A 9,986-nucleotide genomic window follows, 5' to 3' on the forward strand; every position below is an offset into this window, starting at 1 on the left:
GCTGGGGTAGAGTTAAATTTCTTCACAGTAGCTAGTACGGGGCTATGTTTTGGATTCGGGGCTATGTTTTGGATTCGTGCCGGAAACAGCGCTGATAACTCCGGGATGTTTTAGCTGTGGCTGAGCGGTGCTTGCACAGAGCCGAGGCCTTTTCTGCTCCTCACTGCGCCCCAGCCGCGACCGGGCTGGGGGGGCACAAGGAGCTGGGAGGGGGCACCGCCGGGGCAGCTGACCCCAGCTGACCAAAGGGATGTCCCATACCACATGGCGCCATGCTCAGCATATAAAGCTGGGGGAGAAGGAGGAAGGGGGAATGTGCGGAGGGATGGCGTTTGTCTTCCCAAGTACCTGTCACACACGACGGAGCCCGGCTTTCCTGGGGATGGCTGAACACCTGGTGCCAGGGGAAGTGGTGAATGAATTCCTTGTTCTGCTTTGCTTGCGTGCGTGGCTTCTGCTTCACCTGTTAAACTGTCTTTATCTCAACCCACGAGTTTTCTCACTTTCACTCTTCCAGTTCTCTCCCCCATCCCGCTGGGGGCAGGGAGCGAGCGGCTGCGTGGGGCTCGGTTGCTGGCGGGGGTTAAACTGTGACAACTGGCAAGGAGGTGAAGCAGTAATAACCCATTTGAGTCAATTTACCTATATTCAGAGTAATTCATTGAGGCTATAAAGGGAACTCACTCGTGTATACATATGAATTGTGCTAATGGATCTGGATATAGAATAATTAGGGAGCAGTGAGAAAAATTTTGCAGCTCTGACTACTGCAATTACCTTGACAATTTCAGAGAAGTGTCAACAATAGCAAAGCGTGGATCAGCATGCTTTTCCATCCATTGTCAATCACAACCTTGTGTAGGTTCACCAAGATGGTAATGGAGTGTAGGAAGGGCAGTGTCATGAGGTACTGGAAATGTTACTGCAACCTAAAGAAAGAATGCCTTACATCCCCACATCCTGCACACCATTACCCTCCACTGTCAAACATTTTAATACACAAACATTTACATTATGCCTATCTCTTATCTTCCTTCCTTTTTCTATTGTAAGGAATGCATATTTTTAAAACTCACATATAACGTTCCTTGCCTGAGTTTTGTAGAAACACTGCACCACACTAAATTCTGGTTTGCTCTTGATCTCAAAAAACTGGCACAGTGCTTCAGCAGGAAGGAAAACTTTATTTCTCATACAAAGATTTTTTCCAAAATCTTCTTTTGTATCTTTGTAGGACCATTAATTTTTCGTAAGTGTTCATACGGGTAAAGGAGCAGCGTAGTATTACATATTAACTGGAGAGTAGAATCAAGTAACTAAATATACATTGAACTGGAATGGTGAAAAAAAATTACAGGCCAAATGTTAATCATGTGAGTCATACTGAACATGTGAATTAATCACATTGAAGTCAGATACATTTAGAGTTGTGAACTTGTCTGCACTGTTGTGGTGGACCGTAGCCTGGATCATCCACGAGCTTATGCAACTGTGTCAGGCTGAGATGTAGTGAAGGTCAGGCTTTTCTTCTGTGCCAGTATGTTAGTGAACAAACCAGCATAGGACACAATGACAACTGAGACATTAACCAGTTCCTATGAATTTCCTCAGGTCTAGGAGGAGGTTCGTGACACCATCCATTCTGTTCACTCGCAAGACGTAGCTCTGTAGTCTGGTGTGCACATTGAAGAAATGGGCATGTACTTTTCAATGCAAACCTGTTGCTTCTTTGGAAATTTTGCATGGAAAATCGGTGGAAGCCAGCTGAAAATTTTTATTAAACTCAGTTCTTCTACAATGAAGAACTGAGGACCTGAATTAAAACTCTTACTCTCCCAGATCATGTATGAAGGGTTCAACTTCTCTGTCACTATCTTACTTGTCTTTTCCATCCTTCTGGTTTTTTCAGATAGTATCTGGCTACATTTTGTTCTCAAAAACCTCCTCCCTGCCTCTGCAGCTGACCTCTGGGTTGCTCCCCAGTTTTGCATGCGGGTGGTATGTGTGTGCATTGTACCATCTGTACACACCTACTGCTTAACTTGCTTCTCCACCTCTGATCCACTCCTCCGCTTCCCCATCTCTGCCCCCCTCTGCCAATCCCATGCGGTACCTCTCAGTTTAGCGTGCTTTTTCCATTCATAAAACAGGAGATGATGACCATTTTCTGCAGGCAAATCCCTTCCTCATCCTTTCTCCACCCGCACCAGTAATTCTGTCATCTCCCGAGCTCATTTCTTCTCTTTTCTCTCCCATACGAATGCTGGTCTTAGGCCATGCTTTTTGTTCTGTGAAGTATTTCCAACGACCTGATTCCCCACCTCAGACCCTGTTTCCAAAATTCTTCCCCAGACTTAGGTCATCTTTAGCCTGCAGATGCTCATAAATTACGAGCTTTCTAGAAGTTTCTCCCAGGGAAGCTTTAGCTTCCTCTTTCCACTCAGTTCAGGGTCTCTCTGTTCCCCATTCCAGGAGACAAAGTTTTCACTACCCTCCTTCCCCTTGTTCCTCACCAAGTGACAGCATCTTGTCACTGTTGTGCCCTTCTTGGGTTGTTCCTCTCTTCAGTTTCAGACCTCACCTTTTGGGCTCGTCATTGTTCTGCTGCTGCATTAATTTGGGATTTGTGTTGTTGCTCTCACATGTTCTGGTCCAGCCCGGCTTTCCTCTGATTGCTTCCTTCCTTCCTTCCCTCTTCCTGCTTTCCTCCAAGGCCTTTCGTTCATGCTGCCCTTTTTGTTTAAGCCTGGAACAACTGCACCCATCTTGTGAATCATATCCATGCTGTCTTCATTCAAATCTCCCCATAAAACGTACTTCTGCCATAAAGCCTATCCAGCTCAGATTCCTCTGCTGAAATATATCCCATTCCTCTATAATAAAAACAAATCCTGTTTCATAACAAAACAAAAAGAACTGGGCAAGAGACTGACTACACAATTTTTGCCAGTTGCTTTCTGCCAAGAGCAACATGCTTCTTATCCCACTCCTTAGTATTGTCCTCCCCATGTGCCTCCTGTTTGTCCTTTTGTTTTATTATCAGCTTTTGAGTCCTTCCTGAGGGCTCCCAGCCTTATCGTGCGCTCACGTTGGTGTGAAGCGAGGAGTAACTCTGCTGCAGCAAACAGGGCTTTGCCAAGGTGAAATTTCTGTGGAAGGCGAATCAGCCCTTTGTTTTAATATTAGCTAATAAAGCCTGTGCACAGCTCTAGCACAGCACTCTGGTTTTAATTAATAAGAATTAGCATATACATCTACATACACTCTCTTTTTCCCTCTGCGGGCTCAGCTACTTTGAAGAAAACCTCTTTGTACGTCTTCCTGGTTATTCTATATCTTGACATTAAAAAACCCCAAACGAATAAAACTGAAAACCAAAGTAACATCAAACTCCCACGCAAACAAAAGGCTTAGCTGCTGCCGGTGGCGGGGAGCAGTGGGAGCAGCCCTCCCCGCCTGCCAAGGGGAGCCTGTGCTCCTCGCTGCTGGGGAGCCGTCCAATTCCCAGCCCGCCGTCCCTTCCTCCGCCTTTGCACAATCCCACTGGAGTGACTTCCCAGTCCTAATTGGAGCCCCTGGGCATTATTGTAGTATTATTATTTAATAAACAACCACATAAAACACTGGTTGGCATTTAAATAAAAGAAAGGAAAGCTCTGACTCCTAGACTGTTTTGTTTTCCTGTTGACTTGGGTGGAAGCAGGTTTTCTGCACAATACCCACGCTCACACAACACATGCTTACCTTTAATGTTTTAGAAAAGGCGCTGCTAATGTGGGCCCAGTGCAGGTGGGAGGCCCTAGACCTACTGCAGCTGTAAATATAGAGCTGTAACCTGGATGTTCCTGAATAAAATGCACTAAGGGCTTTTCTTGCCTGAGCTACACTGAGCAAGGATTCAGCACCGTTATCTCCCTTGTTACCCCCAGCATGGCCTTTCCAGTGGTTATCTGAAATGCACAGCCATCAGGATGCTCTTAAGAAGAATAAATGGAAAAGATAGTTTTATTTTTGCATTTGATTGTAAGTTTGGGACGTTGCAGAGGGAGCGTTATCATGACAAAAGAAAACATTGTGTCCTTCAAATGAATGCAAAGGAGCACAACTTGTTCAATAAGGTTTTGAAAGAAAACAAAGAGCTGAAGGCCAGAACTGACTCCTTTAGAAACAAGTCTAAAATGAGACAGGATTCGGAGTGCTTAAAATACTTCGGTGACAAGCCACAAAGAAGTGTCTGTTACTAGAATTGATTGAATTAAGGAGAGGGAGAGAAAATCTTGAGAACTTTTTAGTGTGGGGAGTATAAGAACAAAATTCTCCTGGGCCACAACCAGAGCCCTGAATCAGCATAACTCTTTTCCTTGAAGAAAGTGAAAACTAGACAAGGGTGAGCGCATACACCCTTATTATCCTTTTTTATTGTGGGTAAACAAGGAAGAATTCTCTGGGCTGCCAGCTAGCCACTTTCCTGCAGTGAGCCTGGAGTGCAGGCTGGGTTTGTTTCTCTTGGTTAGGCGATGCCTCTCTTATACACTAAATGATCAGGTCCTACAATGGACTTCTTGTGAGATCTGAATCTTATTTACTGGTTTGTGTGTGGTGTAAGTGTTCTTAAGGTATTCAGTAGGAGTGAAACATTCTTGCTGTTTATAAAAGCTATGTACATATATGCTTTAATTGTGTGGAGTTCACCTCTCATTCTTCCCACCATTTCATTACATGTTCGCTCCCCTGTATTATATATTAAAAACTTCAGGCAGTGGCTCACTTGCATTTACATATGTGGACTGCAGTAATTCTTGATGTTGCTTAGAACTTCTGTATGAACATGTTGTCAATGTGGGCATGACAACTGTATTGCAGATTTTTAGTAGATAAGCACAGTCAGTGAATGCAAATACGAGTGATTTTGTGTGCAAGTTTTAATATCTAAGCAGAGCTTATAAGTGCGTAACACCTGTAACCACAACTGTCAGTGCAAACAGGGAAACTAGTTTTAAGGTGTTTGTGCTGGTTTAAAAGTGTGGACTTTGAAACATACTTCAGCTGTAATGGTGAAGATGTGTTCATCCTCCGGCATGTATTTAAGTGCATAAACTCTGTTATTAAAGAACGCAAACTTTATTAGCAGCTGATATGCCAAAGTCCATGTGAAAACAAGTACCAGGATGGTGAGGACTGACTTACGAAGCAACCTGTGGCTTTTAAAGACATTACGGAAATCTTACTGTGAAATGGATTAAAAAGTGCTGGTTGATGGTCTTAGGGAGATGGGTGTTAAGCATGGAGATTTCTTTTGGAAAGCCAAATGGTAACTTACGGGGAGGGTACTGGATTTGCATGAGTGGCTGTTTGGCCAGTAATAGGTTTGCTCTAGAAGCAGGGAGCTTGCTTAGTAAAGGCACTGTAGGGGCACATAATGTAAGGAGAAAATGGAATCTGTTTGAATACGGGGTTTAGTAATCTTCCCCTGAAGGGAGACTGAGTGACTGCTTTTTGTGAGAGTACTAAAACAATAGTATACTAAGTTGTAACAAAGATGTAGAGAAGAAGTATGCTCTGCAAAGTTTTCTGGTGCATTTTATCAAAACTGTTCATGTCACAGAAAGAAACAGTTAGATGCAAGCCCAAGAATTTAATCAACAAAGAGGCAAAATGAACCTCTTTCAGCCTTTTCTTTATTGATGAATATAAATCTTTGCTTGTTTCTGTATTTGGTAGAGTTGTCCTTAACTGGCCTGCAAAGTATTTCCTAGGTAGAGAGTTCAGCTTCAACATGTGAAGAAATTTGTTCTGAATTCACTGCAAGTCCTCCTGCTTGTTCTAAATAACACCATATTAAGTAGGTGTTGAACTGCTGTAAGAAAAGTTGTGTTTTGCAGAGAGAGGAAATGAAATTGTCTCTGTATTTGCATTTCTTTAGCACTCAGTCCGAGTGATGTATTCATGGAAAATCAGAAGGAGACAGTCTTCAAAATGGCCAGCAAACTGAAGAAGCTGGGCTGGGAGCATCCGTATTTTCCCATTTGAAAACCTCGCCTGTTGCTTGCTCCTATGGAGTACCTGGAAACACCAGTAAAAAACAAATTACATTAGTCCCATTGTATTTTAGAAGCTCTTTTGTTTGTATAATATTAGGATGATGTCAGAGGTTGATTATAAGTTAGACTGTTCCAATAAGAACAATTAATTTGGGGGCAAAAGCCAGTGAGGACCCCGTCAGACACTGAACAATGTTTTTGGTTTTCACACACTGAATCATCAGTGTTTGTAGGCCTCTAACATGTAAATCACCCTGAGGTAATCTGGAAGGGAAGGATATGAATAAGTCAATTAAATTGGCAAACAGCCTAAGGAACACCCTGTTTAGGGATAAAATCACATGCCTGTCCTACTGCCAGTAGTTTTAAAGAAAGAAATAGAGTTAGAATCTTTGTAGTTCATTTCTTTGCAGAGACAGGTGATTTAGAAGGCTTTGGTCTTCTTTTGTATGTGTGAGCTTGGGTTACTGAGATAAGGTAGTAAGCAATGTGTTTTCTGCAAGTAAATTTATTTTGATGACACAGAAGGATGTCATCCAGGTTGCAGAGGGTGTAGGAACTAGTTACGGTAATTATTTCATATTCAGTTTTACGATACGAGCATTCAAAAGACTGAATTACCCTTTATCTTTCCAAGTACCTCTGTTGTTTGGCGTTTTTTTTTGGGGGGGGGGAGGGGGAAGAGAGGCACAATTTTCCATCAGAAATCCTTTTTCCACCCAACTCAGCAGTTACTGACATACATTAAGGTGCTCTGTATCTAAACAGTAACAAAAACAACTGCTCTCTTCTTACCATCTGCCAGGCCTGTGCCTTCAAAGGTGTGATGTAACGGGAAGAAAAGGCAGAGGTGAAGAAAACTTTTAATTGAAAGTTGTGCAGAGGAAACAGTATTTTCATTCTTAGCTCTTTACAGTACAAAATGGAATCTTTTTGTGTTGTTAAGAGGCTTGCTGTATTTGCTGGAAGACTAGCCATGTGTTTCTGCCACCCCACCCAGACCTTTGAAGTCGTAGGCCAATTCCAACCAGGAAAGCGGCTGGCTCTCTAGGAGAAGACATACCCTGGATGTGCTCTGGAGGGAAGGCCCAGGCAGAACGCACGGCTGACACCAGACACGGTACGTGGGAGTGGATCATTATGACCTCCCCGAGTGCAGGAGAAGCTGTAATTGGCATTTGTATGTTATTAAGCATCAGAGAACTTAACCATAAACAGAAATCCATAGGAAATCAGGAGGCACTGGTTACACCGCTCACAGAACTACTCATTTAAGGGCAGCTTTTGGGCATTTTTCAGAACCATTAAGAGCGGGGGAGATGTAATCTCATTTTCTTTTCCTCCATATAGCCTATCATCTTTGGAATTCTAGAATCGTGTTCCTGGTTGAAGGGAAGTAACTTCCTGGGAACAAAACCAGCCAGAAAGCAACAGAAACATGGGGTCACTGGAGGCACCACCTAACTGCCCTCTGGATGCCTGGGAAGTAACAGTGTCAGGAGATCCTAGAGACAAATGCACAGACTGGCAAAAGACCCGGATAAACATACTTGTTCAAGATGGTTTCAGTATCTCTCACCTGAGCCCAGCCATCTGATAATGTCTAGCCCACACCAGTCTTTACTCCCTATGGAGACAAAGAGGCACCTTCCAGGAACAATTTGTTCCATCCCAAAATAGGTGTGACATGGCTGTGATGAACCCTTCTTTTCTTCTTTTTCTTTTCCTTTTTTTCTTTTTCTTTTTCTTTTTCTTTTTCTTTTTCTTTTTCTTTTTCTTTTTCTTTTTCTTTTTCTTTTTCTTTTTCTTTTTCTTTTCCTTTTTCTTTTTCTTTTTCTTTTCCTTTTTCTTTTCCTTTTCCTTTTTCTATTTCTTTTCCTTTTCCTTTTTCTTTTTCTTTTTCTTTTTTTCTTTTCCTTTTTTCTTTTTATCTTTTTTCTTTTCATTTTTTCTTCTTTTTCTTCCTATTTTCCTTTCTCTTTCTCTCTTTTTTTTTTCTTTTTTATTTTAATTTTCTTTTTCTATCCATCTTTGTTGTGTGCTGAAGAGGCCTAGGTGACCATCTGAATTTTTGGGACAGCTCATGTTCAGCAAGATGGATCCCAACTGTAGTGTTCCGCTCCTGTGCAGTCTGACTGCGTTGTTGGCAGCAGAGCAAACTCCCATTACTAGATGAGGGCTAGAGATTCTGCACCAGAGGGTTTGTTCAAGGATCTCTTTTGTTTAGAGCTGGAACTGGAGATTCACTCTGCCTCTTGGACATGTCTCTGGCTCTTACTCATTTTCAAGCATTCAGGCACTGCTCAGAGCAGTGGAAAGAAACAGAAATAGCTGCTTTCACTTCTCATGTTGGTGTATGGGCCCTGCAGAGAAACAGGAACCAAAGTTAAGGTTAAACAGGGTTTAAAGGAACAAGATAATGTTTAGTAGGGGAAGGGAAAAACACATAAGCTGGCCAGGTCTTTAACTTCAGAGCAGTGTACACGAACTGTTGCCATGTCCCCAGGAAAACAAGGGATTCGGGAAATAGTCTAAGGCTAGGCTGCATGAAATACAGAGTGCATGACACAGCATGAGTGCCTTTGTCTCGATAGGCAGCACTCTAGAATTGGTATGACCTTACTCCTGCCCTTGTTAGTCTGAAATATGTAGCACAGCTGTAGGATGTAGTTCATCATTTAGTAAGGGTAAATACAGTTCTGGATGGGAACATGGGGGTGAGAAGTGTTCTGCACCCAGCGTTCACTTGCATGTTGCAACTTGCTGCTTGGAAAAAAACAGAATGCTTTGTCTTCTTGTAGCTCTGGTGAGCGACTCCTTATCATAACCTTGTAAGAGGTTTCAAGTGTGTTCATGAATAGGAAGATGATTAAGATGACACATCAAGGTTTTCTGAATACTTACTCCTATTCAGCTGCACTCTCATATTTTTCTTAGTTTCCATTCCAAGCTGAGGTGTTTCTAATCTCCAATGCGATTGGCAGACCACATCCTCTCACTCTTGGTGGCCCAGCCTGCTTGAAACTCGAGAGGAGCAGTAAGAGAGTGAGTTTAAATGAGGGGCTGCCAGAGCAAAAGCAGCTAATTTAGCTGAAAAGCCCTGTGATGACCTCAGCAAAAAGGTGGCCTCTGCTGCTCCGAGCAGCTACTGTGACAAAAAATGAAGCGACCTGAAAAAGAAGCTAAACAGGGGATTTAGAGGATCTAATTTGTAGGGTAGAAAGAGGAAGATGGCTGTGTAGCTGGGGAACAGTTGAAACTCTTGCCCTGAACACATCCATAAATCATCATGCCAGGTAGGGTATTTTCTCTTCCCCCAAGTGTTTCCCAGGCTGGGTGTCTGCTTTGGCCACAGCTGCTTCTCTTCCACAGCCCATTAGAGCCCCGAGACCTGGTTTTGAGCAGGCTGTGTAGGAAGGAGGTAATACTTCTCTCTGTCATGCAGCTGAAGAGTTAGGTCTGTAGCCTAGCTGGTGTGCTGTTTTTGAAGAGAGGACTCATTAATTACCCTACATTAAACGAAATCTAATTTCAAGAGCACAAGGACGCAGAGGGGAAAAGGAAGCCTGATTTTTCCAGTGTTCAAATGATCGCATCAATGCAGAGATTTGTGTCACGGGGAGTGCCTCTGGGCCTTCTTGCCACCAGGATTGTTAACAGAAGGCAGAAAAACAACTGAGACCAATGGCTTCGGTGACAGACACCAGGGGAGTACAGATGGTATCTCTGGCAGTAGGCTGGGTGGGCTGCAAGGGGCAGTGTGAGGGCTGAAAGGTTTACCCTGTGTCTTCTTGCTTCTAGGGCTGTAAATGAGTGCTGGCCATACAGACTAACAGCACAAGTTTCACCACACTTGCAAAGTAGCTCTGGTAGTTCCCTTTTCTTTGACATTTTGCAAAGCCATGTTTGGGATATGCAAACGTTTGGGTATGGGCAGGTCCAGGT

This window comes from Falco peregrinus, chromosome 7 (assembly GCF_023634155.1).
Source record: "Falco peregrinus isolate bFalPer1 chromosome 7, bFalPer1.pri, whole genome shotgun sequence".
NCBI classification, from domain to species: Eukaryota; Metazoa; Chordata; class Aves; order Falconiformes; family Falconidae; genus Falco; species Falco peregrinus.